Raw genomic sequence first — 7,788 nt, 5'->3', positions numbered from 1 at the left:
ACCAGACATCAAAGTTACACAACTTTAACCAGAATCAGTGACAAAACAACAAAACAAGGCAACATTGAATAGTTTCCCTGATATCCCAAACGTTAGTATTTTGATACACTGTGTGCCATAATGTCAAATCGGAGCCCTGATATTGGTACCTACTTTATATTAGCTTTCCTGCTACCTATTTGAACATAATAAACAAAGCCAGGCGGCACGGTGGGCAACTGGTTAGCACATCTGCCTCACAGTTCTGAGGACACGCATTCAAATCCCGGCCCCACCTGTGTTGAATTTGCATGTTCTCCCCGTGCCTGCGTGGGTTTTCTCCGGGTACTCCGGTTTTCTCCCAAATCCCCAAAACATGCGTGGTAAGTTAATTGAAGACTCTAAATTGTGAATATGAGTGCGAATGGTTGTTTGTTTCTATGTGCCGTGCGATAGGCTGGCGACCGGTTCAGGGTGTACCCCGCCACTCGCCCGAAGATAGCTGGGATGACCCAGTGAGGAGAAGCGGTACAGAAAATGGATGGATAAACAAAGCCACTCACTGCTTTGCACATGTTTATGGAACATTGTTTGGTAAACTATTGATCCTGCATCTGCATCATTTGCACACTAGTCCAAAAAAAAACTAAAAAATTGTATTGGCATTACCACATTACTGGTAACCTTTCTTTGCTCGGTGATTTTATGTCTCAAAAGTATTTTCTGTCAAATGGCTGTCTGTTGTTGTACAAGAGCAGCTCCGATTCCCGGAGACCAATTCCTTGTGTGTGTTTTTCAAACTTGGCAAATAAAGATGATTCTGATTCTGATGTTGATCAGAGTTTTGATTTAAGGCTTTGGTGGGCCTTAGGATTTCAACTTGGGCAGACCGCGTACTCGTTGAGAATGACTGGGTTATGGTTTGATTCTCCATCCACGGAATGTGAGGTGGACCACCTTCTAATATCAATGTCTCAATTGTGTTTCAGTGAAAAATGATACAAATCTTTGGATTGTTTTAAAAAAATGTTATGTTATTGCTATTTTCGTGTACAACCCCAATTCTAATAAAGTTGGGACGTTGTGTTAAACAAATAAAAACAGAATACAATGATTTGCAAATCATGTTCAACCTTTATGTAATTGAATACACTACAAAGACAAGATATTCAATGTTCAAACTGATAAACTTGATTGTTTTTAGCAAATCATTTTTCACTTTGAATTTTATGGCTGCAACTCGTTCCAAAAAAGCTAGGACAGGGGGCAAAAAAGACTGAGAAATTTGAGGAATGCTCATCAAACAGCTGTTTGGAACATCCCACATGTGAACAGGCTAATTGGGAACAGGTGGGTGCCATGATTGGGTATAAAAGGAGCTTCCCTGAATTGCTCAGTCATTCACAAGCAAAGATGGGGCGAGGTTCACCTCTTTGTGAACAAGTGCGTGAGAAAATAGTCCAACAGTTTAAGGACATTGTTCCTCAATGTACAATTGCAAGGAATTTAGGAATTTCATCATCTACGGTCCATAATATCATCAAAAGGTTCAAAGAATCTAAAGAAATCACTGCATGTAAGCGGCAAGGCCAAAAAGCAACATTGAATGCCCGTGACCTTCGATACTGCATCAAAAACCGACATCAATGTGTAAAGGATATCACCACATGGGCTCAGGAACACTTCAGAAAACCAATGTCAGTAAACACAGTTCGGCGCTACATCCGTATGTGAAACTTAAAACTCTACTATGCAAAGCAAAAGCCATTTATCAACAACACCCAGAAACGCTGCCGGCTTCTCTGGGCCTGAGCTCATAAAATGGACTGATGAAAAGTGGAAAAGTGTTCTGTGGTCGACATTTCAAATTGTTTTTGGAAATTGTGGACGTTGTATCCTCGGGCCAAAGAGCAAAAGAACCATCCTGACTGTTATGGACGCAAAGTTCAAAAGCCAGCATCTGTAATGGTATGGGGGTGTGTTAGTGCCAATGGCTTGGGTAACTTCCACATCTGTGAAGGCACCATTAATGCTGAAAGGTACATACAGGTTTTGGAGAAACATATGCTGCCATCCAAGCAACATCTTTTCATGGACGCCCCTGCTTATTTCAGCAAGACAATGCCAAACCACTTTCTGGAGGATCAGTGGTACATCTGCTGGACAGATGATGTGAACACAACACCCTTGAACAATAATTTCGGTGTAGCATCTGTACTGTCGTTCATTTTCATGAACTTCATTCTTGCCGTCTGGAAAATGCTGATAATGTCATTAACAGTTGTATCAATATGTCCTTACAGCTCAACTGTTTGTTGTCATTGTTTTCATTGGTCCAAAAACTTAAAAATGAGTGGTTTCAAACATCTTGCGTATAAGACCCCGATATAAAATCTGGAATAGTTGAAATTTCCTAACTCATGTTCATCTTTGATATCAAACAGATGTTTTCAGTCTATAGCAAAAATAAAGGTATTGGCCTCACAATTGAAACTCTCTTTCACTTTTTTTGTAGGGAAGTGGAGGTTGTGGCATCATCCTTTGATCATGAATATAGAATAACGGTAGTAGTATATTAATAGTAATCCCAGAATTAGAGGTTACATAAAAAATTCAATTCATTGACAGACAAATGATAAAAAACACTTGTGGGTCCCTCAGATATGGCAACGTGTGTATGGGTGAAGGATGAAGGGGTAGGGATGAGGTCAGAATGTGACGGGTGGGCACTGATGAATGATTACGAACAAAGCCTTTTGAGCTGATGAAGATCGAACAAAAGAAGTGGGTCACTGCCTGCTGGTCTCCTGTGGGGTGATAGACACATAATGGGTGATACCCTCTGAGCTCATCCTAAGCCCACATCCTCATTAGTTAAATGCTGTATCAAGTAGATCAAAATAAAGCAGAGAAATGTAAACATAAACAAAACGTTCTTGCATTTTACCCTTAGCAGAGCTATATCAACAGTAAATCAGGCAATTCATGCATTTCTTACCACAAAGAGGTTTAATATACAGTTGCAAGACAAAGTATGTGAATCCTTCAAAATGACCTGGATTTCTGCATAAATTGGCCATTAAATGTGATCTGTTCATCTAAGTCACAACGATAGACAAACACAGCTTGCTTAAACTAATACGGCACAAAACATTAAATGTTGTTTTGGGAGTGCATTGTTAAATCAGGGCCTGGATGGTTTGCTATTGGAAAAATAAATTCCCTAGTTCATCAAAACATTCTGCAGGAGAACTTAAAACCAACAGGATAACAGGCCAAATAACATACGTCAATCAACAACTGAATGGCTTCAACTGACTTGAACCTGGCTGAGATGTAGCATGACCTTAAGAAAGCGATTCACGCCAGACGTCCCAGGAATACTGCTATACTGAAACTGTTTTGTGAACAGGAATGGTCCAGAATTCCACTTGATCGTGCAGGTCTGATCAGCAACTTGAGGAAATGTCTGTTCTAGGTTATTGCTGCCGACGGTGGGCCAACCAGGGGTATATTCCAGCAAGCAGGTTATGTGAAAACTAGGAGAAAGTTGACCCTGAGATGAGGGAAAGCCTGATCATTCCGTTACAAAGAAAAGCAAAGCAAATTTGTTCATGTGATGCATTTTATACACACGGTAACTCAATGTGCTTGACATGATCAGAAGCATTTTAAAAATAAAGAGAAAAATAAAAATCAGTTAAAAACATTTTAAAACAAAGAGAACAAATACAATTAAAAACAAGATAGAGTGCAGGAAAGATAATTTAAAAGTAGAAATGTTCTAAAAATATTGGGCGTATATTACATTAGCATGTTAATGTACTCAGGACCTAAACCATTTAGTGATTTATAGACCATTAGCAGAATTTTAAAGTCTATTCTAAAGCTGACTGGGAGCCAGTATAGAGACTTTAGAATTGGAGTAATATGTTCTGATCTCTTTGTTCTGCTCAGAACCTGTGCTGCAGCATTCTGAATGAGCTGCAGCTGTTTAATGGGGGGCAGTCAGAAGACCATTACAATAGTCAAGCCTACTTGAGAAAAGCATGGATAAAGCATAGATGAGCTTCTCCTGGTCTGCTTGGCACATGCAAGTTTCACTGTGGATATGTTCATCAGCTGGTAGAAGGCTGTTTTAGTGATTGATTTGTTATGACTTTTGAAAGTCAGGTCAATCTATCATCACGCCAAGGTTACGGACTTGGTCCGTGGTCTTTAAAGAGAGTGACTCCAGCTATTTACTAACAGCAGTCCTCTTTTCTTTGCTGCCCAAATCAATTATCCCGGTTTTGTTGTGGCTTTATTGAAGAAGGTTTTGACTCATCCAGTTATTTATCCATTTTAGACACTGACACAACCACTCAATTGAACTGTTGTCATCTGGAGATAATGCTAGATATAACTGTGTGTCATCTGGATAGCTACGATAGTCAATATTGAGGTTCTGAAGAATTTAATCCAAGTGTAGCATATACAGGCTGAACAGAAGGGGTCTAAGAACTGACCCTTGAGGGACCCTGTATGTCATTGCCATTCGATGAGATTGAATACCTCCAATGGTTCCGAAATAACTCCTTTCCTCCAGGTAGTACCTGAACCATTTAAGGACTGTACCATTTAGTCCTAGTCACGTTTCCAACCTGTTCAGCAATATGTTATGATCTACTGCATCAAAAGCTGCACTGAGATCCAACAAGACCAGAACTGACACCATTCCTGAATCAGTGTTCAACCTTATATCATTTATCACTTTGAATTTCAACATCGTTAGAGATGACCAGGTCTAAGATGCGACCTTGAGTGCGCGTTGGACTCTTTATATGTTCAGAGAGGCCAAATGTGTCCACTATAGCAGAGAGTCTTGGGGATTTTTTTTCCCCCTGCTACTGTCAACATGAATGTTAAAGTCTCACATTATGACAAAATAGTTGTAGACAGTTCAGATCACTGACAGCAGTGACTCTATACATTTTTATGAAGTTAATTTAGCTTAATTCTAAATAAAATAATAAAATAATAACATTATTCCATTTGTAAAATAAACAATTTTTTCATTTTTATTCATCATTATTTACTTTTTATTCATTTGTAAAATGAAATCATTGGTTAATTGATTTATTCTCAATAAAATTAGTAGTAATAGTAGTATTTTATTCTTAGTATTTTATTAACATTGCTAAAACAATTTTACATATGTATTTAAAATTAAAACATTTAAATAATTGCTTCATTAATAATCATTAAAATCATTACAAATAATAACATTTAAAATGGGAATGAATAACTTTATTGGTTAAAAAATGTTTGTTTATTCATGTTTTATTTGTTTTTAGTCATGTATCTAATAAATAATTGGTTGACTAATTTATTGTAAATAAAGATTTTTAAAAATACAAATAAAATACATTGAACAGCAGATAAACAAACAATTTTCCTTTTTCCTTTTGATTGCAAAACTTATCGTCCCTCAATTTGTTGATTCCATATAATAATATTATGAGTCGATTATATATTTATGATTTCCCTATTATATTACAGCCCTGTCATAACTACAATGTGGCCCGCGACAAAAAAATAGTAAGACACCCCTGATTGGTTTAAAAGGTCTATGAACAGTTTACAATTTGAGAATTTGTCTTAAATATTCTGATATTTACAGAGGTTTTGTTGTAAATTTGTAGAAATTGCTCAAAGTACTTCCCACAAAGAGCCCAAGTGGTTTGATGTCTGTATGAGATTGTCAATGTGTTTTTGTGTGGTTGACAGAGTGATTGAGCACCAATCACGTCCCACTTAGCGAGAGCAGTGTCCCCAGCCCAATGCTTTGTGCATATGTAGCAGTCAGCCCCTGGGGATCGGCTCAAATGATGCCAATAATATGTCAGTATCTTACCATTGGGTGGCACTGTTACCATAGTAGTACTTCTGGTGGATCACAGTGATTATGCTATTGAGTGGGAAGCTTACTAAAGAACTTTTTCATACAAATACACTATGTACAGTATTTGTCAAAATAGAGAACATTGTTTTTCTAAAATGAATGAATGAAATAAACAATTAGAAATGATTTAAGTGATTGTATTTCCCAATGAACACAGAATGAGACACATTGTGTTTTCTAGTTACAATCAGTATTAAATTTTTTTGCCTTAACTCCATCCATCCATCCATCCATTTTTTTAAACGCTCATCCTCATTAGGGTCGCGGGCGTGCTGGAGCCTATCCCAGCTATTTTCAGGCGGGAGGCGGGGTACACCCTGAACTGGTTGCCAGCCAATTGCAGGGTACATAGATCCAAACAACGATTCGCACTCACATTCACACCTATGGGCAATTTAGAGTCTTCAATTAACCTACCGTGCATGTTTTTGGGATGTGGGAGGAAACCGGAGTGCCTGGAGAAAACCTCACTCGGGATTTATCTGTCTCGACTTGGGACTTGACTCGGGACTTGATGGCAAAGACTTGAGACTTGCGAGTTACAAAGCAATGAATTGTTCCCACCTCTGACTCCCCCTCTCTCGTCATTAAACATGTTAAACATCAGTAAACAGCTAGACATGGCTTTGATATCCCGGATTAGTACAAAATGTGTAGGCTATGCGTTTATGCATGGCTGCTCTTTATTTGCAAAGTCAGTGTTTTTCAGGGGGTGTGACACCTGTGTGAGAGCAAAGTGGGGGAGGAGGAGGAGGTGGGGCGGGGGCTTGTACATGCCCCAGATCAGCCCGGGCAGGAATTGATGATTGAATGAAGAAAAAAAATGAACTCCAGCAAAAGAGACATATTTCTCATCCAGGTGAAAGAAAAGGGCACTTGCTTGAGCACCACTAGTGTTCTATCTGTGCATGTTAATGCTTTTATATAACAGATGTTTTAGCCCAACGTCATCATGTTATAATGACTCAATGATCTGCTACTGTTTTGCTGCCACTGAGTATTAGATCTATTCATCCCTCAAACAATATGAAACCAAAATATGAGAAACCGAGCTAGCCAATACTTTTTATATCCATAAGAAAGTGTGTGAACTTTGCCAACATCTCAGACTTCACACAGTGGTCTCTACTGTTTATCCTGCTACACCGATAAGAACCCAACTAGGAATAAGAGCCCATCATTTCTTAACTAATTGTCTATAATCAGTAAATGACAGCTGAGCTGAACGCTCTGTGGGCGGCTGAGTGAGTCAAGCATGACCATGACCGATTTGTCATATGATGGATGTTTGTCCGACGATTGCAGATGACACAGCTTTCCAGGCCAGGCAGCATATCGGACGTTAACATCCATCCATCCTTTTATTTATTTTCTGCGCTGCTTAGCCTCACTAGGGTCGCGGGTGAGCTGGAGCCTATCCCTATCCTTTGGGCAAGAGGCGTGGAACTGAACTGGTCACGAGCCAATCTCACAGCACATATAGACAAACAACCATTCACACTCACGTTCACACTTACAGACAATTTAGCGTCTTCAACTAACTTAAGAAATGTGTTGAATGTGTGAGAAAGCTGGACGACCTGGAGAAAACCCACGCAAGCACGGGGGGACCTGCAAATGCACAGAAAAGCCCGGAAACCAGATTTGGAACCCCCACCCTCAGAACAGGGAGGCGGATGTGGTAACCACTCTACTACCATACCGCCCTGGATGTCAACATCCATCCATCCATTTTCTGAGCCGCTTCTCCTCACTAGGGTCGCGGGCGTGCTGGAGCCTATCCCAGCTATCAACGGGCAGGAGGCGGGGTACACCCTGAACTGGTTGCCAGCCAATTGCAGGGCACATACAAACAAACAACCATT

This window comes from Phyllopteryx taeniolatus, chromosome 3 (genome assembly GCF_024500385.1).
Source record: "Phyllopteryx taeniolatus isolate TA_2022b chromosome 3, UOR_Ptae_1.2, whole genome shotgun sequence".
Taxonomy (NCBI): domain Eukaryota; kingdom Metazoa; phylum Chordata; class Actinopteri; order Syngnathiformes; family Syngnathidae; genus Phyllopteryx; species Phyllopteryx taeniolatus.
This window is presented reverse-complemented; position numbering follows the sequence as displayed.